Here is a 25,578-nt window from a genome sequence, read left to right as displayed (position 1 = left end):
CAACACTTTGGCCGGGGGCTCGGCGGAGCTGATGTGTTTTATCCTAATGAGAAAGATTTTATAATAAGGATTTGGAGAAGGGGCAGAGGAATAGCAGAGCAGAGAGAGGCTGGTGCTGCTACTAGGGGGTCATACCATGGGGGAGTAATAAAGCCCACCATAATGCCCCCCCCCCCCAGTAGTAATAATTCTGCTTATAATGTGACAGTGCAAAAATACCCCCTTGTAATGCCCCCAGGTGAGCTAATGTCCCCATAGTGCCCCCATAATGTGCCAGTATAAAATACCCCTATATAGTGCCCCCAGTAAATGCCCCCATAGTGCTCCACACCCTCCTTCCTCCTAGTGCCCCCCATAATGTACCAGTATAAAATTGTACTGTACAGAGCGCCCCATATAAAATACCCCTTCTTTGTGGCCTCAGTAGATGCCCCTATAGTGCCCCAATCATGTGCCAGTATTAATAACAGCCCCCCCATGTGCCAGTATTAATAACAGCCCCCCCATGTGCCAGTATTAATAACAGCCCCCCCATGTGCCAGTATTAATAACAGCCCCCCCATGTGCCAGTATTAATAACAGCACCCCATGCGCCAGTATTAATAACAGCCCCTCCATGTGCCAATGATAACAGCCCCCCCTATGTGCCAGTATTAATAACAGCACCACATGTGCGAGTATTAATAACAGCCCCCCATGTGCCAGTATTAATAACAGCCCCCCATGTGCCAGTATTAATAACAGCACCCCATGTGCCAGTATTAATAACAGCCCCCCATGTGCCAGTATTAATAACAGCCCCCCCCATGTGCCAGTATTAATAACAGCCCCCCCATGTGCCAGTAATAATAACAGCCCCCCATGTGCCAGTATTAATAACAGCCCCCCATGTGCCAGTATTAATAACAGCCCCCCCATGTGCCAGTATTAATAACAGCCTCCCCATGTGTCAGTATTAATAACAGCCCCCCCATGTGCCAGTATTAATAACAGCCCCCCTATGTGCCAGTAATAATAACAGCACCCCATGTGCCAGTATTAATAACAGCCCCCCCATGTGCCAATGATAACAGCCCCCCATGTGCCAGTATTAATAACAGCCCCCTCATGTGGCAATATTAATAACAGCACCCCATGTGCCAGTATTAATAACAGCCCCCCCATGTGCCAGTATTAATAACAGCCCCCCCCAAGTGCCAGTATTAATAACAGCCCCCCATGTGCCAGTATTAATAACAGCCCCCCCCCCATGTGCCAGTATTAATAACAGCCCCCCCATGTGCCAGTATTAATAACAGCCCCCCCCATATGCCAGTAATAGGAAGCGTTCATCTCCTTGTGCCCCGCCGCCGCCAGCTCGGGGGGGGGGGGGATGGGCAATTGCCCCGTTGCCCCCCCCCCTGGATCTGCCACTGCCTCACAGCCGGCAGTCAGGTAGGTAATGATCTGACCCTCCCCTCTTGACTCCAACTATATTACCACCCTGAGGCAACTGGAGTAAGAGGACAGAATCTGGCAGCTTGCGCTGGCCATCACAGAGGGGTAGTTTTTGGGGAGGTATTTTGTGCGGCTGGGACATTATTTTGTGGTGCACTGTGGTATTTGGCTCTGCCGGGGTGGTATAATGATATTTCTGGCCTCCTTACTTGTGTTGACCCTACTTTCTGTCAATTTGGGCTAGACTAGAAAATAGGGCACTTAGATTTTTTTTTTCCAGGGCCACTTTTAAGGTGTTGTCTTCCTTCAGCAAATGGCATTTATCACGTAGACAAAGTTAATACCAGGCACTTACTAATGTATTGTGATTGTCCATATTGCCTCCTTTGCTGGCTTGATTACATTTTTCCATCAAATCATACACGATGGTTGTGCTTGCACACTAAAGGAAAAGGTGTTGGCCTCTCTCGTGGCCAGGACCGTAGGACTGCGCATGAGCATGCATGCACAGCAGCTCCTGTCCCAGCCACCACATATCTACACTGCAGCCGTGGTTGTAACTCCTAGTAATGAACAGTGAATAATGGGATGGAAAAAGGAATCCAGCCAGCAAAGGAAGCAATATAGATAATAACAATACATTAGTAAGTGCCTTGTATTAACGTTCTCTACATGATAAATGCCATTACCTGAACTGAGACAACCCCTTCAAGTTCTCAGTCCGCCCCTGCTGAAAGCTATAGTCCATACCTCCTAACCATCCCGGATCCAGTGGGACAGTCTCAGTTTTCGGTGGCTGTCCCTTGGTCCTGGAATGGCTGAGATATGTCCCGCTGTCAGCTGTTGCTGTGTCCATATCTGGGCATAACTACTGTGAGGGGGCATATATCTGGGCATAACTACTGGGAGGGGGCACATATCAGGGCATAAATACTGTGAGGAACACATATCTGGGCATAACTACTGTAAGGGGGCATATATCTGGCATAATTACTGTGAGAGGGCACATATCTGGGCATAAATACTATGAGGGGGCATATATCAGGGCATAAATACTGTGAGGAACACATATCTGGACATAACCACTGTAAGGGGGCATATATCTGGCATAATTACTGTAAGGGGGCATATATCTGGCATAATTACTGTGAGGGGGCACATATCAGGGCATAAATACTGTGAGGAACACATATCTGGGCATAACTACTGTAAGGGGGCATATATCTGGCATAATTACTGTGAGGGGGCATATATCTGGGCATAACTACTGTAAGGGGGCATATATCTGGCATAATTACTGAGGGAGCACATATCTGGCCATAACTACTATGGGGGCATGACTACTATGAGGGGGGCATATATCTGGCCATAACTACTATGAGGGGGCACATATCTGGCCATAACTACTATGAGGGGGCACATATCTGGCCATAGCTATTGTGAGGGGCACATCTGGGCATAACTACTGTGAAGGGGCACAATTTGGACATTACTACCAGTGATGGCCAGTTTGCAGTGTTCGCCCGCGAACACATGTGAGCTGCCATCTTAACTGACAAGTCCGGCGAGGCGCAGGTAAGTCCTTACCTGTGCCTATGCGCGAGCCGGTCTGAAATGAAATGCGGTCTCCGGGAGCAGGCAGTTCCGAGAACTTACCTGTGCCTCGCCGGACTTGTCAGTTAAGATGGCAGATCGCATGTGTTTGCGGACGGAGTTAGATGCGTGGCCTAGTACGGAAAAAATCTGCACACACGCACGAACACATTGTCCCTCTTTGGGGGAGATTTATCAAAACTGGTGTAAAGTGGAACTGGCTTAATTGCCCATAACAACAACCAATCACATTCCACCTTTCATTTTCCAAAGGAGCTAAAAAAAAAATGAGGTGGAATCCAATCGGTTGCTATGGGCAACTAAGCCAGTTTTCCTTTGCACCAATTTTGATTAATCCTATGATAGTCCATTATCTGAACGTAGAACTGGGTCACTATTTTTCTTCCACAAATGCTTGTATATTGTAACATACAATATCCTATCAGCTTCCATCAGGAGGAGGTGCAGTATTTTGGCAGCTCTTTCCCGTGAACTCTCTCTCTACAGATCCGTGTTTACTTTCAGCTCAGCAGGGGGGGTTGCAGTTCCCGCGGGGCCGCTAGGGGGAGTGTGTGAGGCGCTACCTGTGTGCGGAGTGTGAGCAGCCCAGCAGCAGCAGCAGCAGCGCGTTGTCTTTGTGAGTCCGGAGGAACCTGCTTACGTCTTGTAGCTGAGCAGGAAGAGGGATCCGGGATCTGCTCGGGCTGCTGGGATTTACCCGGGATCTATGTTGGTTGGATACAGCCTGCACGGACACGGTAAGAGCTGCACAGGTGGGGGGTGTCCCCGGTAACCTGCACTGCTGCCCTCAGCCCTACCTGTCCCTTCTGCCTCCATTCACAATGCAACAAGCTGCACCTGGCTCTACCTTTAACCCTTTGGTTGCTAAGGACCCCAGATTCAGTGCTGGAAACGCACCCTCCTGTCACAGGTGCCTTGCTTCCCGTCTGTACAGGGGGCTGAACCCAATGTGCCCTTGTGCCTTTGCCCCCTCCATTATTATACTGGTGACTAATGGGAATATCCTATAGGACTGCATGGTCCCCAGTATATACAGAGTAGTGGAAATTGCTTGCTTGCCTATTAACCCCTGAATATAAAGCACTCTCAGAGGATCTGGAAGTGACTCTTACAAAGCCAAAGGTTCTGCATGTACCCCTGACCTGATCCAATGACCCCCCCCCCCCCCCCAATCTGCAGCTATCCATGAGATACAATGGTCATTCAAGGCAATTGTTGGCCAAAACAGTGAAGGCGATCGTTACCGTCGCTTGGTCCATATGGTGATTGTGACAAGATGGCTGGTTTGGCGACCACTTATCGGCGCTCGCTTTTTGTTGAACGGGTCTCGAGTGTCTTAGAAGGGGTTAAACAGTTCTCGTCTATAGGTGGCTAAAGTAAGATAAATGACGGCGCTGGAAGCCGGTGGCTGACCGCTCCATAGCCCTGTCTTGGCTGATTAGGGACCTTTAGTCCTACTTAATTCTCATTTACAGTGAATGTATCATTTACGCAGGGGTGCACCACCAATGAGGCCAGGTGAGGCGATCATCTCAGGTAGGGACAAGAGGGGGGCAGCGGAAGGAACAGGGGCAATGAGTGCTTCCATTGTGGCAAAGGGGTCAGGTTAAGAAATTGATATTGGGGGGGAGGGAGGTGCGCCGTTTCAGTTTTCGCCCAGGAAGCAGAAAGGCTAGGTGCCCCCCTGCATTTACGCCATACGCAAGGCGACCTGTGACCACCATGTGGTGACTCTCGCCGTTGCTCGGTGTGTATATGACACTGTACACAGCTTTCAGCCTCCGCCGTTGGTTCCACTTGCGTTTATTACAGTTGATATGTTTCTACTGCCAAATACATGGAATTGGCACCGGGAGTGCTTGGTAAGAGTAATGTTAAAGGGGAACTCTAGTAAAAAAGTTCTTTATTGGATGAGTGATTACTATATTACTATGCGCCAAGCTGCAGGCACCATGTGATGGCGCTGTAGTGCTGCACCTATAGACTTACTGTACCTAGGAACGCATGATATGCTGACACCACACTGCACTATGTGCCGCCATACAGGGTTTGCATACGTAGTATTGTTGTTAGGATACACTTGTGAAGGGCTAGGCCGGGGCACATATTTTTAACAAAACACAACCCCCTCCTATGACAGTAGTCATTCTTTTAAATTTCTCATTCCCTTTAGAGCTCTTTCACACGAGCGGATCCTGTGCGGGTAATCTGCTGCGTGAAAGAGAGCCAAGCCCCGCTCCGGACAGCAGAGACACGGAGCAGTAACATGATTGATAATGCTCCGTGCCTCTCTGTGACCTTTTTACTGCAAAATCCCAGTGAGATAAAGTGGTCACCGTGATTTTGTAGTAAAAAGATCAATCATGTTAATGCTCTGTGTCTCTGCTGTCCGGAACGGGGCTTGGCACTCTTTCACGCAGCAGATTACCCGCACGGGATCCGCTCGTGTGAAAGAGCCCTTAGACCTCCTGCATCTGAAACTGCCACAAAAAAACTGTCTGTGACACCTTATATTTCTCATAGCTGATCAGGAAAGAAGACGCCTGGGAGTCCGCAAGGTCCGTAATACAGAATTTATAGAAGATTCTGCACCCTGGGAGCCAGTGCTAATACAGCCTGCACGTACTAAAGGGATTGTCCCATTAAGAGAATAGAGGACAAGTGTGATTGGCGGCAGTCTGACCGCTGGGACCCCTGCAAATTGTGAGAAATTCTGTTCTCTCCCATTTGAATGGATCGGCGGTCATACATATGCGCTGCCGTTCCGTTCATCTCTGTGGGACTGTCAGGGATAGCGGAGTACAAGTGCCTGGCTGTCTCTGGCAGTCCCATAGAGCAGGAGATAGGGGATAAGTTGTCTTAATGGGACAACCCCTTTAAAGGGGTTATCTAGGAATTGATGGCGACTTATCCTCAGGATAGGTCATCATTATCACATCGGTGGGGGTCCGAGTCCTGGCCCCCCCCCCCCCCACCAATCAGCTGTTTCAGAGAGCATCTGTGCTCACTGGAGCTCTGGCTCCCAGCAGCTTACCAAGCACAGCACCATACATCATATGGGCCATGTGACCGATGTACAGTGACATCACTGCCTAGGAAGAGGCCACAGCGCTCACGGAGTGCCATGCTTTTTTTCTAACAGTTGATCAGCAGATATGATAGGTCATCAATATCGGTTCCCAGATAATCCCTTTTAGGCTTCATGCACACGACCGTTGTGTGCATCCGCGGCCGTTGTTCCGTTTTCCGTTTTTTTTCGCGGACCCATTGACTTTCAATGGGTCTGTGGAAAAATCTGAAAATGCACAGTTTTGCAGCCGCATCCGTGATCCGTGTTTCCTGTCCGTCAAAAAAATAGGACCTGTCCTATTTTTTTGACGGACAACGGTTCACGGACCCATTCAAGTCAATGGGTCCGTGAAAAAACACGGATGCACACAAGATTGCCATCCGCGTCTGTCATCCTTGTCCGTAGGCTACTTTCACACAGACGGATCCGCTGATCCGTCTGCATGAAAGCTTTTTAGATCTGATTTTTCACTTCGTGAAAACTCAGATCCGACAGTATATTCTAACACAGAGGCGTTCCCATGGTGATGGGGACGCTTCAGGTTAGACTATACTAAAAGAACTGTGTACATGACTGCCCCCTGTATTTAACCCCCCCCCCCTGTATTTAACTCATTGGTGGCCAGTGCGGCCAGCCCTCCCTCCCCCCCCCTAATTAAAATGACCGACCCCCCCCCCCCCCCCCCCATCATTGGTGGCAGCGGAGAGTTCCGATCGGAGTCCGAGTTTAATCGCTGGGGCTCCGGTCGGTTACCATGGCAGCCAAGACGCTACTGCAGTCCTGGCTGCCATGGTTACTTAGCAATTTTAGAAGCATTATACTTACCTGCGATGTCTGTGACCGGCCGGGCGTTCCTCCTACTGGTAAGTGAAAGGTCTGTGCGGCGCATTGCTTATAGCTGGGACTCCGATCGGAACTCTCCGCTGCCACCAATGATGGGGTGTCGGTCATTTTAATTAGGGGGGGGAGGGGGCCGGCTGCACTGGCCACCAATGTGTTAAATACAAGGGAGGGAGGGGGGGGCCGGCCGCACTGGCCACCAATAAGTTAAATACAGGGGAGGGAGGGGGGGCCGAACTGGCCACCAATGAGTTAAATACAGGGGGGGGGGGGAGGGGGGGTCTGCCCCCTGCTGCCTGGCAGCACCTGCCAGGCAGCAGGGGGCAGTCATGTACACAGTTCTTTTAGTATATTCTAACCTGAAGTGTCCCCATCACCATGGGAACGCCTCTGTGTTAGAATATACTGTCGGATCTGAGTTTCACGATCTAACTCAAATCCGATGTTATATTCTAACATAGAGGTGTTCCCATGGTGATGGGGACGCTTCAAGTTAAAATATACTATCGGATTGGAGAAAACTCCGATCCGATGGTATAATAGGGACTCCTGACTTTACATTGAAAGTCAATGGGGGACGGATCCGTTTGAAATTGCACCATATTGTGTCAACGTCAAACGGATCCGTCCCCATTGACTTGCATTGTAAGTCAGGACGGATCCGTTTGGCTCCTCACGGCCAGACGGACACCAAAACGACTTTTTTTTCATGTCCGTGGATCCTCCAAAAATCAAGGAAGACCCACGGACGAAAAAACGGTCACGGAACAACGGAAATCCGTTTTGCGGACTGCAAAAAAAAACGGTCGTGTGCATGAGGCCTAAGGCTGGGGTTACCATAGGTCCCCTCCCCTGAGGATCCCTTCTATTACGCAGAGTGGAGTATGACCCCTAACCTAATACTATATTTCCCTGTGGGAAAAATTGATAGCCAAATGAAACTTCCTTTTCGGTTAATACATGGGGATTCCAGAAGCCTTTTTAAGGAACGGGTTTTATTTGGGAGAAAACCCATTTAAACCCAAGAACAAGTCATGGACGTAACCTACTGATCAGTCCTTCTACAGCGCTCAGATCTGTCAAGTTTCTGGTCACCACCAAAAACCGAGAACATGGAGTGGTCACTATAGCTGGTGATAGTAATCCAGCAGTGAAAGGGTTAAATGGCTGTGCTTCCTTCGCCATGGGCCTTATAATGGTTTCCTTGCTGTAATTAGATTGGAGGATGTTTTATTTTTTGAAGGGGGGGGGGGGGTGGGGGTCAAATATTCTTTACAAAACACGTTACGATCGGCTGGGATATTATTCTTTCCAATTACAGGGTAATTTCATGCATGGATATATATGTTCTGTACAGATGAGAGTCTCCAGATCCCACGAGGGCACGCACGGAAGGGTCTTCTGTCCGAGCCTACGTCACCAGCGCTGCGCTGCACTCGTTCATACGAGAAAATGGCAATTACAGCAGGAAATAGAAGTAGGATGATTGACATGTAGGGTGTATAACAGGCTAGATAGGGGTCCATGCTCTCTACCCTCCTCTACGCTCCTGCTCTAGACGGACGGGTGTGATTGTATCTTGTAGCTGAAGTTTTGGTACACTTGGATCCTCAATGAGATAAATATATCAACAGCACAAGTCTTTCTTTTGGCATACTTTGCTACAATGTATCACTTCTGTCTCCGCTGCTCAGATTAGAGGATGGTCTAGACTGGATACGTGTATCTGTAGGGGTAGGACTATGATGTATGACGCTTGACTTCCATTCGCTTTAAAGTTACACATGTTTTTCGTCTTCGTGTGATCTGCTCTTACATTTAGGCAGCTCGATATTTCTCTCGTGTAGCCCTAGCCTTAGTGCTAATGCAGTCTGCTGAGTGTGCAATTTTTTCGACAAGGCCTCTTTCACACGTCCTTGTGCATGATGACCTCTGTGATAAGACAGTGGATCTTTGTTTGGTCCGTGTGTCCATTTTTCGTCCCCCATGTGTCCATATTTAACCGACACTGCTAGGCTGAAAATGAATTTCTAGGGCATATACTAGCAACAATTCGTGAAAACCATGGACCAAGCACAGATGGCATCTATGTTGTGTACGTGGTCTGCATGGACCCATAGACTATAATGTTGCATGAGGGATCCGCAATCACCAACAAAAATAGGGCATGCTTCCTTGGTGTCATCACGGAGCCATGGTCCGTGGAAAACCACTGATGTGAATACACACATTAAAGAGTCACTGTACCCTGAAGACAGCTGAGGGGAAGTGGAGGCGTGCCAGAGCTAGCTGAGATTGTGAGCCTGATGAAAGAACTGCTTCTACATAGCTTCTGAACATCACAGGAGCCTCCTGAGTGTTTCTAAGTGTGATTTTTGTTCTCCCCCATCTGTTCTGTGATCTCCGGAGCTGAAAACAAACATAGTGAGAAGTAAAGAAAAGGACATCACAGCAGTACAGTACTGGCAGAAAGGGGAGACCCCCCTGCTTCTGAGTAAAATGCATCTAGCTGTGCAGCTGAAATAGGGAATATGGCTTAAAAAAAAAAAAAACATTAGGGAAGCCCAATCATAACTGCTGCTACACAGTTATGATTGTGCAAAGAAGTGCAGCCATTATGCAAACATTTTTTTCAAAACTCAGATACATTTTAAAGTCTTTGGTTACGTCAGCGATCTGTGGAGACCACGGACAGCACACGTCTGTAATTCACTGACCTGAGAAAGAGACCATTGAAAGACACTTCCGTCTGTTCTGTATCTCTCTCAGCAATGGCAATGTAGTAATGCGCACGTTTCAATCCTACATGTCTAATCATTCTTTTTCTCAAATTCTGGAGACTCCATAGTCATGTGATTGTTGGCATTAGGTTTGACCAACTTTCATCTTAAAGGGGGCACTTTATTAGTTTTCTGGTGTCGAAAAAGTTGCAAAACCAGGGATTGCAATTTTTAAAATACCATTTGCGTATAACTTTATTGCATTTTTATGGCCCCATCGCCACTTTTCAGAAAGAAGGTGTGGGCATGTGTCAGGCCATCAGCCATGGCAAATTTCTAGTGTAAATGATGATGGAAGTGTACATCGTCTACAAGCTGGTGCAGATTTAATTCTAGGGGAACGGTCTGCCAAAGGACACAATTTAAGACTAGGCGTGTGCCTCATTATAAATTAAGTGCATCCTGCAGAAGCACAGGAGATATCAAGACCAGTGTAGAAAATGCCAGTTTTGATAAATGACCCCCATTGTGTATAACCAGCTTAAAGGGTTGTCTCTCCTCCCTGATCCACTCTGAACACACAGAAAGTTCTGGCTCGCCACTACGACCAGGGCATTTATTGTCCTGTGTGTCAGGACGGGACCAGGAAGTAGAGTCCAATGGGGACCTGGAGGTGTCGGAATGGCAGAGGTTGAATATTGGTGAGTAATGTTGCTTTTTTAAAAAAAAAATTAACCCATTCTGCCCCTTTTCTGAAAAATGTTATCCCACCGAATGTAACCAAGAGTGTTTCCATTCACTGATGGCAAGTGGAGATCTTGAGTATGGAGAGGAACTGAAGCTTAGCAGTATCTTGACATCACCATGTCAAGCCTGAGTTTACAACACCTTCGGTGTGCACCACTTTAGAACCGAAGGAGGCCAAAAGAGTCTTTTTTTTGGCATCCGTTGGGCAGGTATGTCTGCAGCGCTTTTTTTTTATTTTATTTTTTTATACGTTTACAGCGCTGTATACGTTTTTTCCCCCCCATAGGTGTGTTTGGATGACGTTTGCACAGTGCATGGTATACAGTAGCTTACATCAGGGCTTTACGTTGTGCGATAGACTCCTCTGGAGTAGTCTGGATGGGAACAGAACCAGTTCATTTATATCTCCGAATACATGGTTCATACTCTAGATTAGGGGTCAGCCACTGGCACTCCCATATAAAGGAATGGAGCATGCTGGGAGTTGTAGTTTTACAACAGCTGGAGAGGCAGAGGCTAATGACCCCCTGGTCTACAACTCTCATTCCGTTCAGGTTGCAAGACGTGTATGAAATGTCTTGCAACAGTACAACATCTGATAACTATCCACAGATGACGTCGGCGCAGGTCATAGAAGGCTTCTCTGCATGGTCGGAGACGGCGGATCTTATCTTCTAGACCTTTCTTCAGCTTTTCTCCTTGTCAAGTCTTTTGCAAACCAGTATTTTAATCCAATTACAAAACCCTTTTTGTATAAGTTCCAAGGCTCTGCAAGACAATGACAAGGCATTTCCCTCTAAAATGAAGCTTGTTCGTGGAGATACGAGTCCCCAAGTTACATTCTTTTAAGTTGTCTTTAAGGACATTTGCACGTGTCGCGGAAAATGTGCGTTTTTTTTCCCCCCGCATGGATTCCCGTTCGGAAAAACCACAGCATAATACAGTACCCGCAAAGTGTATGAGATTACACATCTCACGTAGACCTTGCAGATTTTTTCCGTGCGGAAATCGACCTGCATTGTGGATTTCCAAATCTGCAGCATGTGAATTATGTTTGTGGATTTATCCCTTTTCAATGGAAGGATGAGATCTGCGGCAAAACTGCATCTAATCCGCACCAAAATCACCAGCCCCCACTGGTAGCCACATCACTCACCTTTCTGCATAGCTTGGAAATATGAAAGGTTATAACCGTGTATATCGGGCATCCTCAAACTGCGGCCCTCCAGCTGTTGCAAAACTACAACTCCCAGCATGCCCGAACAGCCTACAGCAGGGCATTGTGGGAGTTGTAGTTTTACAACAGCTGGAGGGCCGCAGTTTGAGGATGCCTGATGTATATGGACTCTTAAATTTGATCTATTGTAGTACTAATCTTATTTGGTTTCTGGCATTTTATACATGAACCAGGAAGCCCAGGATGAACCAAGCTGTAGGTCTCCAAAGCTTGAATTTATCTGCAGACAGGTAACATGGGGCTTTCTGGAATTGCTCAGTAACACATTTCCTGACTTGTTTGGGCCAGACTTCAAGTTTATTAAGCAAAGTTGTATTTTAATCCAATTATGTTGAGCAATGAAGATCTGGAAATTCCACGTTTCTTCATCTGTTAATCCTGGCACAGAACATACATCCAGGATTATACAGTTCATACCCTGAGTTTTAGACTTGCATTTAATTACTGTGCCCTTCCCTCAGGTTGTAAAAATTCCGGAGAAGGAGAGAAGTGGTGGCTGCAATGATGGTTGTAGTAGTTACTCCCAGTGGGGCTCCCTGGGCTTTTTTCTGGAAACTTATCCTACAATTATGGACAGCCTGCATTTTTTACTAACAAATTAGAAAACCATAATGAACTATAAAGATTATAAAATGAAAATAATGATAATTACCACCAAAATAATCTAGCTAAGGCTACTTTCACACCAGCGTTTTTCTTCGATCTGGCAGGGATCAGCAAAAGCGCTTCCGTTACTGATAATACAACCATCTGCATCCGTTATAAACGGATCCGGTTGTATTATCTTTAACATAGCCGTTTTCTATTGTGTCTGAGAAAACGGATCCGTCCCCATTGACTTACATTGTGGGTCATGCCGGATCCGTTTTGCTTCGCATCCCATGACAGAAGGAAAACCGCAGCATGTTTGTTATTTTACTTATTTCTTTGTCCTGCTCACTGAGATGGCCGCACATGCTCAGTTTCATCCTTCAACTGCCTCCTCAGCTGTGATAGGGAGAACATGGACACGCCCCCTCAGCTGATAGCGAGAGCATGGACACGCCCCCTGAGCTGTGATAGGGAGAGATCTCCAGCAGAACAGACACTCCCCTTGAGCTGTCGGCTTGATATAAATCTAGCAGAGCAATGACTGGGGAGATCTCTGGATCCATGTGAGGTACAGGGCTGGTTCTAGCTTTGTTACAAAGAGATTGTCATCTACTGTTGATCGTGGGAGAACCCCTTTAATCAGTTTTAGTCTAAGTGCTCCTTAAATCTTGGGCTTTATATTGCCTATTGCTTCTGACCCCTAGTATTTCTTTCTTTCTTTTGTTTCCATGTCCCTCTCTATAAGATGAGGGGAATGGGACCATCATTAAAGGGGTTCTCCGGGCTTTTAATATTGATGACCTATCCTCAGGATAGGTCATCAATATCAGATCGGCGGGGGTGCCAGGTGTGGGACCCCCGCCGATCTGATATTGATGACCTATCCTGAGGATAGGTCATCAATATTAAAAGCCCGTAGAACCCCTTTTAAAGGGGATGTCTCATGGACCTCTTTAGAATGAGGGGCCCCACTTGGACCCCTCTCTGTTAACGATATAGCAGTGGCACCTATAAAGGGTGGTTCTCAGTCTGGTGGATTTGTCCGCTGCAGGGGAAATTTATGGCTGGCCGAAGCGAGGTTGGCATTGATCTGATCTTTGAGCCATCTTCCATCAGCAAACCCTTAAGACAGTGCAGATCCTATAATTTATTGAGATTCTGGAAGTGTATGGTACTAGACAGTCATCAGAATTCGCCTTAGGCCTGCGCAGTCCGTTTCCTGCTGGGAGACCTGCTCAGTAATTGCTTGTTCGGTATTAATAATTCAATAATTCACAATTGATCCTTATGCTCATTGTTAATATCCTGGGTGATTCACAGTCACTAGGCAGGAAAACAAGTTTCTAAAGTCACATTGTCAAAACTCATCTCACAAGTAAATTGGCAAAGACTGTGTGATGATATGAATGTAGCAGAGGTGAGTGTGTCTTTTGCCAGAACTCGTCATTGTTCATTTTCTCTGGTCTCTTCAGCACTCCAAGTAAAGCCTGTATTACACAGGCCAATTGACCAATCGTTTGCTAGCTAGCGGAGGAGACCGCTGCTATTTCATGCAGCGATTTACTCCACAGCATGGGGAGGAGCGATCGCTATGCCATCGCTTGTCCTCATGCTGTACAGTGGTTTGTTGGTGGTAGATCACTATTAGGCCTCATGCACACTCCGTTTCCCCACAGGGAAATATAGTATTAGGTTAGGGGTCTTACTCCACTCTGGGTAATAGAAGGGATCCTCGGGGGAGGGACCCATGATAACCACAGCCGTAGGCCTCATGCACACGGCCGTTGCTCGGCCGTTCCGTGCATTGGAGACTGCAATTTGCAGCCCCCAGTGCACTGCCACTATCCGTGCTGCTGCCATGACTGATCCAGACCCATTCAACTTGAATGGGTCCGTGATCCGTGTGCACCGCTAAAAAATAGAACATGTTCTATCTTTTTGCGGTGCCGAGGCATGGAGGGAAACCCCCCGGAAGCACTCCGTACCTCTGTTCCGCACCGCACCTTTCGGATTGCGGACCCATTCAAGTGAATAGGTCCGCATCCGTGATGCAGTGAGCACACGGCCGGTGACCACATATTGCGGACCCACTGTTTGTCGCCGTTGCCCGGCTGTGTGCATGAGGTCTTAGACAACACAATCTGCCGCTGGCAAGTGCTGATTTCTAAGCATTCTTAAAAATCTGAATTGCCCAATGAATGAGGTCGTTCAATGGGCAATTGACGGCAGTATTACACTGCAAGATGATCGCTAACGAAAAATCGGCCAGTGTAATGCAGCCTTTAATCTCCCACTTCTTAACCCAGTGCGCAAATGATACAGCCCAAAATGACTACTTGGCAAATTCCTCTCTCCTACATATATTACATTGTGTAGCAGACATCTTTTTGTTCTGTGCAGTTCATATTGCACCGATTTCACTATTCTGGGGCCCAGTATGATCAGATCTGATTGCAGCTGTATTGCGTGTATCATCCACAATTCGGCAGCTGTAGTTCTAGGGGATCCGCAGTCGGGCACGGACTGTGTATCCCGGTCCGATCACAGTCATGTCAATCAATCCTTAGTCTTCTCTAGATAACCTAATCCGTATGTAGACCTCATTAGCTGTGTGCATCCTACTTCCACTTTGTGCCGGTCATCTAATAAGGCCTCCTGCACACGACAGTGTTTTTTCACTGTCAGTGATTTGGCTTCAGTGGTCCGTGTCCGATTTTGCTTCAGTTGTGTTTCCTTGTGTCTTCCTTTTTTTTTTTGTCTGACTGGGGAAAAAAAGGAAGGTTAATGAAAAGTGTAATTTTATTGCACCAAGGTCTTGTAGAAAAAAACGGACGCGGACACAGATGACATACCAGTTGTGCATCCGTTTTTTTTTTGACGGACCCATTGAATGGGTCCGTCCACCATTTTCCACTGACAAGAATAGGACAGGTTATATATTTTTTGGACGGACTGGAATCACGGATCACGGACGCAGAGAAAAAATGGAGGACTATCAGTTTTTTTTCACAGCTCCATAGAAATGAATGGGACCTCCGCTAAACTGTGAAAAATGACGGAACGGACGCGGATGCACACAATGGTCGTGTGCATGAGGCCTAAACCTTAGCTCTAAATTACTAAAAGATTATAAACGCTTATTTAAGCCACATTCTTATCAATAAGATAAGAACTGAGCTATAATGAGTGTTTATAAGGTCAGAGATAAGGAGCCGTCAGCGGAGTTGCCTGATTGAGCAGAGTAAAAATACAGAGGCTGCTATTAGGGAATCTCAAGGCTGTACAGAGAAAGGGGTTCAACATTTTTAATAAAGGTCAATGAAAAAATTATTTTTAGCTCAAAATTAGTACATTGCAATAATAAAAAAAAAATGCCTCCAAAGTTGTACATAGCCTTTAAGTTGGCCTTACACAAGTAAACTGTTGGCTGATTTGCTGACAACTATCTTGCCCGATCCTTCCCAATTGAATGAGCATGCATATGTAGTAAATGGGGAGAGGTATGAAAGCAGCTGACAGAAGTCTCTGGCAGCAGCTAAGGTTTAATGCACAAAAGACTGGGGTATCCTGAAATCCAACATGCATGATCCTTATCTCCCCTCTCCCCGTTTACTACGTGTACATTTGGTGGTGAGCCAAACTTGGCAAAATTGGTGGTTTTGGCTAGTATACATCTAACCTGCATGGACAGCTGTGGGGTGAAGTCGCACGTAGCATATTTGTTGCAGAAAGAGATGTGACTGTCCCATTCAGCTGAATGGCGCTTGCAGAAATAGGTACTTGCCCTTTCAAATGAATGGACCTGATTTCTTTGTTCAGAGCTGTCTGCGGGAAATCTACTGCTTGTGTGTAAGAACCTTATGGTCTCGACTGCAGCGGAGTCGGCTGTGATCTTGTAAAGTCTGAACTTGTGGATCATAACTTAGATTGTGAGCCCCATTGGGGACAGTTGGATTCTAATATCTGTGAAGCGCTGCGGAATATAGTAGCGCTATATAAGTGCATACAATAAATACAGATCGGTTGCTTCACGTGATTGCATCAGGCCACCGTTGTTAGAGAAATTCAGAAAACCCCTGCAGTGGTCCATAACCTGTGCCACATTGGGAGTAGAGATGGCCCGAACTATCCGACGGCGAACAGTTCCCGGCGAACATAGCTTGTTCGCGTTCGCCTCTGCCGGGCGAACACATGCGATGTTCGGTCCGCCCCCTATACATCATCATTGAGCAAACTTTGACCCTGTACCTCACAGTCAGCAGACACATTCCAGCCAATCAGCAGCATACCCTCCCTCCCAGACCCTCCCACCTCCTGCACAGCATCCATTTTAGATTCATTCTGAAGCTGCAGTCTTAGTGAGAGGAGGGAGACTGTAACTGCTGCTGATTTAATTGGGAAATCGATAGCTAGGCTAGTGAATTCAGTGTCCACTCCAGTCCTGAAAGACTCATCTGATCTCTGCTGTAAGGACAGCGTCCTGACAGCACCCCAAAAAGCCCTTTTTAGGGCTGCAACATTAGTCTGCTTTTTTTTTTTCCTTTATATACATATTGCAGTTGCCTGGCCTGCCTGTGTGTGAGGAGCTGCAGGCCCACAGACTGTAGTGTGCCCACTGCCAGTGCTCACCCCTGTCATTCCGTGTGGCACAGGACTTTGCTTAAAAAAAGGCACTTAATTTTTACACTTTAATCTAAGGTTAGTTGCCTGCCAGTGTGTGTCAGGCTGACTTCCACTGACTGTAGTGTGCCCACTGCCAGTGCCCACCACTCATACCGGCTGGCACAGGACTTTGCATAAAAAAGGCATTTAATTTTTACACTTTAGTGTAATTTCAGCTGCTTGCCTGCTGCTAGTGTGTGTCAGGCCGACTTCAACTGACTGTAGTGTGCCCACTGCCAGTGCCCACCCCTGTCATCCCGTGTGGCACAGGACTTTGCTTAAAAAAAAGGCACTTCATTTTTACACTTTAATCTAAGGTTAGTTGCCTGCCAGTGTGTGTCAGGCCGACTTCAACTGACTGTAGTGTGCCCACTGCCAGTGCCCACCCCTGTCATCCCGAGTGGCACAGGACTTTGCTTAAAAAATAGGCACTTAATTTTTACACTTTAATCTAAGGTTAGTTGCCTGCCAGTGTGTGTCAGGCTGACTTCCACTGACTGTAGTGTGCCCACTGCCAGTGCCCACCCCTGTCATACCGGCTGGCACAGGACTTTGCTTAAAAAAAAGGCACTTCATTTTTACACTTTAATCTAAGGTTAGTTGCCTGCCAGTGTGTGTCAGGCCGACTTCAACTGACTGTAGTGTGCCCACTGCCAGTGCCCACCCCTGTCATCCCGAGTGGCACAGGACTTTGCTTAAAAAATAGGCACTTAATTTTTACACTTTAATCTAAGGTTAGTTGCCTGCCAGTGTGTGTCAGGCTGACTTCCACTGACTGTAGTGTGCCCACTGCCAGTGCCCACCACTCATACCGGCTGGCACAGGACTTTGCTTAAAAAAGGCATTTAATTTTTACACTTTAATGTAATTTCAGCTGCTTGCCTGCTGCTAGTGTGTGTCAGGCCGACTTCAACTGACTGTAGTGTGCCCACTGCCAGTGCCCACCCCTGTCATACCGAGTGGCACAGGACTTTGCTTAAAAAATAGGCACTTAATTTTTACACTTTAATCTAAGGTTAGTTGCCTGCCAGTGTGTGTCAGGCTGACTTCCACTGACTGTAGTGTGCCCACTGCCAGTGCCCACCACTCATACCGGCTGGCACAGGACTTTGCTTAAAAAAGGCATTTAATTTTTACACTTTAATGTAATTTCAGCTGCTTGCCTGCTGCTAGTGTGTGTCAGGCCGACTTCAACTGACTGTAGTGTGCCCACTGCCAGTGCCCACCCCTGTCATACCGAGTGGCACAGGACTTTGCTTAAAAAATAGGCACTTAATTTTTACACTTTAATCTAAGGTTAGTTGCCTGCCAGTGTGTGTCAGGCTGACTTCCACTGACTGTAGTGTGCCCACTGCCAGTGCCCACCACTCATACCGGCTGGCACAGGACTTTGCATAAAAAAGGCATTTAATTTTTACACTTTAGTGTAATTTCAGCTGCTTGCCTGCTGCTAGTGTGTGTCAGGCCGACTTCAACTGACTGTAGTGTGCCCACTGCCAGTGCCAACCACTGATACCGGGTGGCACAGTAGCTTGCCGATAAATAAGGCATTTAATTTTTAGACAGTAGTCTAAATTCAGTTGCTTGCCTGCTGCCAGTGTGTGTCAGGCCCTCTTCCACTGACTGTAGTGTGCCCACTGCCAGTGCCAACCACTGATACCGGGTGGCACATTAGCTTGCCGATAAATAAGGCATTTAATTTTTAGACAGTAGTCTAAATTCAGTTGCTTGCCTGCTGCCAGTGTGTGTCAGGCCCTCTTCCACTGACTGTAGTGTGCCCACTGCCAGTGCCAACCACTCATACCGGGTGGCACAGTAGCTTGCCGATAAATAAGGCATTTAATTTTTACACTTTAGTGTAATTTCAGTTGCTTGCCTGCTGCCAGTGTGTGTCAGGCCCGCTTCTACTGACTGTAGTGTGCCCACTGCCAGTGCCAACCACTGATACCATCTCCCCGTTCGAAAAATCTATTCAATAAATGGCACCCAGATTGGGGACGTTAGAGGGATTAAACTGATGAGAATAGTACTACAGAAAATACCACTCATATCGGGTGTGACAGTAAATTGCACGGCGCAGACGCAGTCACCGTGGATAAAAACAAAGGGGAGGGAGCCAGCGTTTTTTTAACCATCTCCCCGTTCGAAAAATCAATTCAATTGACCTTTCGGGGACCCTTGGTGTTGTACGTGGCTGGGTGGAGGAAGAAACCTTCAATGACATCACCGGGACGTGGCTAGCTTGGTATCCAACCTTGTGCAAATGGGGAGTTTGCGGTTGTGCAAATGAACTGTTTGCGGTGCATTAAAAGGGGAGTTTGGTCTGTCAATGTCTGTGATGCGGGCGTAACCCTTACACTACCTGATCGATACAACATCATACCTGATCGTATACACACACTGGATGTTTTAAAGCACGTTATTCCAAACAATTTAGGAATGTTAGTTGATTTATGCCCTTTATGGATTAAAACCCGACTCTGCGTCCACTACGTAATTTTCCATGGGAGTTTTGCCATAGATCCCCCTCCGGCATGCCACAGTCCAGGTGTTAGACCCCTTGAAACAACTTTCTCATCACTATTGTGGCCAGAAAGAGTCCCTGTGGGTTTTAAAATTCGCCTGTCTATTGAAGTCTATGGCGGTTCGCCCGGTTCGCCAGTTCGCGAACATTTGCGGAAGTTCTCGTTCGCTGTTCGCGAACTGAAAATTTTATGTTCGCGACATCACTAATTGGGAGTTCTATGTTTTCTACAGCTTGAGAGCCCCAGATTGAAGACCACAATTTTAAATGGGTTGATGTGCTCCAGAGACCCCCCTCCTCCTTGAGCTCCGTTATCTGTTTTATTAAATCTCTATGTTCTGTAGAACTATATTGTTTTTTTTTCTCCAGTGTTTTATTTTCCTCTCTTAAAAGACTAGATATGTTTTCCTTTTTGTCTTCTTCATTTGCCACTTGACCTTCCGCTAAAAGCCATCACGATGGCATTGTGTTGAGCCTCATATTTCACGGTGACAGATCTGGTGCTGCAAAGCTCCGAGCAAACTTTCTGAGGCTGGAGCTCATGACAGTAAAATTCTGTTAGCACTGCGTCTAAAGGACTACTGTGATAATGAAATAGAGGTACTTCCAATACCTAATTATGTGCTTACCATAGGGGGTCCACTTTGACTGCTATGGGGCTTCTTCATAAGAAGGTTTCAGCCTGGAAGGTGTAATACTATAATCAATAAATGAAAATCAGACATCATAAAGTGCATGACAATCTCTTCCTAACAAAGCTAGAACCAGCCCTGTACCTCACATGGATCCAGAGATCTCTTCATTCATTGCTCCATCTGCTTTGCCAGATTTAATGAGGCTGGCAGCTCAGGGGCGTGTCCTTTCCCAGGGGATGTGTCCTTTCCCAGGGGATGTGTCCTTTCTGCTGCTGCTCTCTTCCTGTTGCTGTCGCAGCTCCTTCCCTCCATTTGCTCTGCTAGATTTAAATCAGGCTGGCTGATCAGGGGCATGTCCTTTCACAGGGGACGTGTCCTTTCTGCGGCAGCTCTCTTCTTGTGGCTGTCACAGCTTCTTCCCTCCATTCATTGCTCCATTTGCTCTGCTAGATTTAATTCAGGCTGGCTGCTCAGGGGGGTGTCCTTCCTGCTGCACCTCTCTCCCTGTGATTGTCACAACTTCTAACAGTAGATACAGCTGGTGGCAGTTTAAGGGTGGAACTGATTATGTGGTTAGATGTTCACATTACTATACTGATTAAGCATCAGTCGGCGCCATTATAATGAAGTAAATGAAATAAGTCTCAACTGGAGCATTTTGGTAACAATAGGTAGATTTCAAAAGTAACTTGTTTTTTTATGCTGAATTATATTAAAATAAATGAAATTACAATTATTGAGCATCTTTTCTTATACATTGTTGTGCCATTCCTCTACTATTTCTGGTATAAATTCATGAATAAAGGTATCTGAGTGTTATCAGTTGGGGGGGGGGGGGGGGTCCCCCTGCGCAGTCTGACACTGTCTAACACTGTCTAATCTGTGTCAGAAGATTTTAGGGGTATCACATATCATAGGTATCTCTAGAGCTATATGTGAGGGGCTGTTTTCTAGGCAGGTGAGGGAGAAGCTAACAAGCAAATTGCAGTTCTTCCTGGCAGCTGCAGTTGCTTGATATGTGAGTCAAAAAAATTAAATACATTTCTTTGATAACCCCTTTAAAGGCTATGTACACCTTCGGAGGTAATTATTTTTATGATTGTATGTTACTCATTTTTGGCTAAAAAATATTTTTTTTTTTCTATTGTCCTTTATTAAAAATATTGAGCTGTTCTGTCACAAAGGATTAACTGTTTTTCTAACTGTGTGACTAGTACTATCACTTTTGGTCATCTAATAAACCTTATGTCCTAAACTACTGAGAGGTCATAAACCCTTATTTAAGCTACATTCTTATCAGTAAGATAAGAAATGAGATATGAGTGTTTGATGTCAGAGATCAGAGATAAGGAGTCCGTCTGCTCCTGGTCTGACGGAAAAGACAGAAAATCCAAAGGGTGCTACTAGAGCATGTCCACTCTGTACAGAAAAGAGGATGCTGTATTTTTAATAAAGACCAATAAAAAAAAAAATCTTTTAGCTTAAGGCTACTTTCACACTGCCGTTTCTGGGTCCGCCTGTGAGATCCGTTTCAACGCTCTCACAAGCGGCCCAAAATTTTATTTTATTTTTTTGTTCATGGTAATGCAAACGGATCCGTTCTGAACGGATACAAGCATTTGCATTATAGGTGCGGATCCGTCTGTGCAGATACCAGACGGATCCGCACCTAAACACAGGTTTGAAAGTAGCCTTAAATGAGTACAATGCAATAATATAAAAAAAATGCCCCCAAAGGGGTACATAGCCTTTAAGTGTTGCAACCAGGCAATAATTAAGCAGCATATGGATAACAGGGCAGCATTAGAGAGATGCAAGATCACTTGTGAAGGTTGCAAACGTTAGCACTGCCCGCTCTGAGTAAAATGCCCCTGCCAACCTTGCCTGGCACGTCTCCTTACCTTTCTCTTTCAGTGTGGTGACTGCATGTAATGTGAGCTGTTTATGTCCATTTAATATTTATGAGCTGTTCATACTCTGTACTCTCGTCAGCGAGTTCCCAAGTAAAAGAAATCATCTTTACTTTGATAATAATAATGATAAAGCGACCTTTGGAAACACTGAAAACACATTTTAATTTTTAATAGCACAGATAATTATTACAGTATTTCCGCCAATTCACACAGCAACTCAGGTTATTAAACCAGTAATGGTGTCTTTCAGAAACCCTGTGAAATATCCTGGTAGTCGGAAATACCTGGCTAAAAACCCACACGAAAAAAAGCCACTAAATCGTACTTACTAGGCCGTCGCCATAAACAGTGGACTGTTTGGCATATTTGAAGGCTGGGTAGGTCTATCTTACCAGAGAGTCCCCCGGGGGGGCCAGGTTCCTAAGGTCCAGCAGAAGACAGTCCCATTTGGATGTGACTTTGCAGCCAGTCGCTTGCCGCTCGGATCTATTTCTTAGGCTAGTTTCACCCTAGCGCTGGGGATCCGGCAGGGAACAGCCCTCCGGACCTCTCTGTATCTGGCATTGCCAGAAGCTTGAAAGTCTCCATCTTGGCCCCATTAAAAGGGGTTTTCCGAGATTTTGGTGTAGATGACCCATCCTCAGTATAGGTCATCAGTATCTGATCCTGGTTGGTCTGACACCCGGGATCAGCAGTTTCGCAGGGCAGCGGCACTCCTGTGAGCATCACAGCCTTCTCCATGCTCACCAAGCACAGCGCCGTACATTGCATAGCGGCTGTGCTTGGCATCGCACTCGGCCCAATTCACTTCAGTGGGGCTAAGCGCGATATTAAGCACAGTCACTATACAATGTACGGCGCTGTGCTTGGTAAGCTGCCAGAAGGCCGCAACACTCACAGGAGCACCGGTACCTTCTCAGACAGCTTATCTGTGGGGGTCCTAAGGGTAGGTCATCAGTATCAAAATCTAGGAAAACCCCTTTAAGCTATAATGGATGCCGAGAATCACCCGGGAGAAAACGGCATACTGGATCCCTAGCGCTAGTATGAAACGGGGGTCCTTTTATATGGGCAGATAATCTGTCCAGTAACACGTGCCAGGAGATGATACCAGCAGGTCGATTGGCATCCATTACCCACAACGCCGTATCTTTACTGTGGGGATGAATGGTGATTTTTAGTACAGTTTAAAAAGTGGGATCTCCCACTTGCTCATTTGTTAGGTTGTTGTTGCATGTTTAAGGGCTTTTTACACGGGCCGAGAATCGCACATTATCGCTAATGAACATTCATAGTAACGCTTGTTAGCGATGATTGGGTGGTGTAAATGTACCGCCGATTACCCTATGAGCGAGCAAAACACTAGTTTATCGGGTAATCCGATCGTTTGTGCACACGCAAAAATGATCGTTTACCAGCAGCAGATTGTGCTGTGTAAAGGCGATCTCCTGCCGGCAAACAATGAGTCCTTATGGGGAAGAGTGATAGCATTGGAGGAGATCGCCGCATGTAAATGCACCAGCGATAAGCAGATTGTCAGGAAGGAACTGCTGTGCCCCTTATTTGATTCGCAAATAATAATTAGTGGTTGATATGTGGTGTGTATACAAAGAGTACAGAGGAACCTAACGTAGTTCAGCACATGTTCTGTAGAGACGTAGGATTAGCCTGCAGCATTGTCCCCACGGATCTCCAGTCCAACCTTTGCCTGCAGGCCATCTCCTTGTAAGGGGGATTTTTATTTTGAAGTTTAAATGTCCACTTTCAGTGCAGAGTAAAAAATAAAAAAATAAATCAATGATCGGAGCTGGAAATTCATGGCTGTGTTGTGAAATGATCACCTGTTGTGTAAGGTTGGACTTTGCTTGTTGCATGGACTGTAGGGTGGAGGATGTCTCCTGCTTGCTGACTGGCTGACGGTTCTGGAGCAAATGATGTTTGTCAGTGCTGAGCAAAGAGCAACACATGATGCAACCCTTCTATTTTTCCTTTACACATCGGCCTAAGGTGACACGGCCTCGAAATAGTTGAGGAGAAAAGTTTATGAAACAAACAGTCATAAAAAAAATCTTGTAAGAAGATCTGGTCCTTCGCCTTCTGGTTAGCTTCAGGTTCTCTTGCAGTGACTGGGTTTAACCTGTGGTAAGGTCTCTGCCTGAAGTCTTCTTCCTTGGCGCTTATTCACTTGTCCGTATTAAAAATCGCCTGTGTGACGGGCGCAGAAAACGGATAATTTTAGTATGGTGTAGAGGTCGGTGTCTCCAGGCCTGTGTTTCTGTGAGACTGTGATGTGAATAGCACCAAGTCTACACAATTACTTCTATAGAATGTAGTTGTGTGAAGCCATTGCACTCTATACACAGTATTTTTTTTTTTTTTTGCTGTGACTTTTTGTAATTGTAACAAAACCACACAACTTTTGTCCATATGGTTGTGTGTTTCCATTTGATTACTAAAATCACTGCAACAAACTTTAAAGGGGTTATCTGGGAATTAATATTGATGGCCTATCCTTTGGATAGGTTATCAGTTTCAGATCGGCTGAGATCCGACACCCGAGAACCCCGCCGATCAGCTCTGTGAGCTCTGCGGCTTCATCTTAGGCTATGTGACGTCACCGTACATTGGTCACTTGGCCTAGTTGCAACTCCGCCCCATTCAAGTCTATGGGCCGCCACACTCGCCAGAGGTCCAGTGAGTGCCGCAGCTTCCCAAAACAGCTGATTGGCCCCTCCGATGTGATATTGATGACCTATCCTGTGGATAGGTTATCAATATTGTTTACCAAAAAAAACCTTTAAGGGTCCATTCACACGTCCGCAAAATGGGTCCGCATCCATTCTGCAATTTTGTGGAACGGGTGCGGACCCATTCATTTAAAGATGCGGACAGCACACAGTGTGCTGTCTGCATCCGCACTTCCGTTCCGCGGCGCCGCAACAAAATAGAATATGTCTTATTCTTGTCCGCAGACACAGACATAAAAAGGCATTTCTATTATACTGCCGGCCATGTGCGGTCCACAAAATGTGGAACGCACATGGCTGGTGTCCATGTTTTGTGATCGGCAATTTGCGGCCTGCAAAACAGTTGCGGACGTGTGAATGGACCCTAAAGGGGTTTTCTGATCCTTTTTACCGATGATCTTTACAGAGAACCCTCACCGATCAGATACTAATGACCTATCCAGAAGATAGGTCATCAGTAAAAAGGCTCGGAAATCCCCCTTAAGATATGCCATACCGCAGTTTGTGGCACTTGTAGTTCCATACTACTCAGCCTGGTCACTTTCTAGGACTATGCTCGTACATGGCTCCAATCCTTTTCACTGTCCCTTCTGAGGTTTTTGGGCGGTCCGGACTTTTCGGACAACATAAACAGCCGGTGGTTTCAACCAATGCAAAATGCAGTTCGTATGTGGCGCACATTTACCGAATTTTTAATCAGAAAATTTCATTTTACGGTCACAACAGACTCCGAAAAGTCATGCGAAAAGATTTTTCTTTCTGTGTTGTCGCCATCTTAAACTTGCCCCTTTCTGTGCAGGTTTAAAATAACCATAAATGGTCAGATTCATGAAAACTGTCT

The 25,578-nt window shown here is 46.3% G+C and overlaps 1 protein-coding gene across 1 annotated transcript in view; it reads left to right on the top strand.

The window, feature by feature from the left end:
• The first annotated feature begins 3,600 nt into the window (after window positions 1–3,600).
• Window positions 3,601–25,578, top strand: part of SEMA4G (semaphorin 4G) — a 209,045-nt gene continuing 187,067 nt past the window's right edge. Inside the window, exon 1 of the mRNA XM_040438633.1 lies at window positions 3,601–3,788. The gene's annotated coding sequence lies outside the window, so the exon portion shown is untranslated. The remainder of the gene's footprint in view (window positions 3,789–25,578) is intronic.

This window comes from Bufo bufo, chromosome 6 (genome assembly GCF_905171765.1).
Source record: "Bufo bufo chromosome 6, aBufBuf1.1, whole genome shotgun sequence".
Taxonomy (NCBI): domain Eukaryota; kingdom Metazoa; phylum Chordata; class Amphibia; order Anura; family Bufonidae; genus Bufo; species Bufo bufo.
The sequence above is the reverse complement of the archived record's forward strand: the minus strand, read 5'-3'. Positions and strand labels throughout refer to the sequence as shown.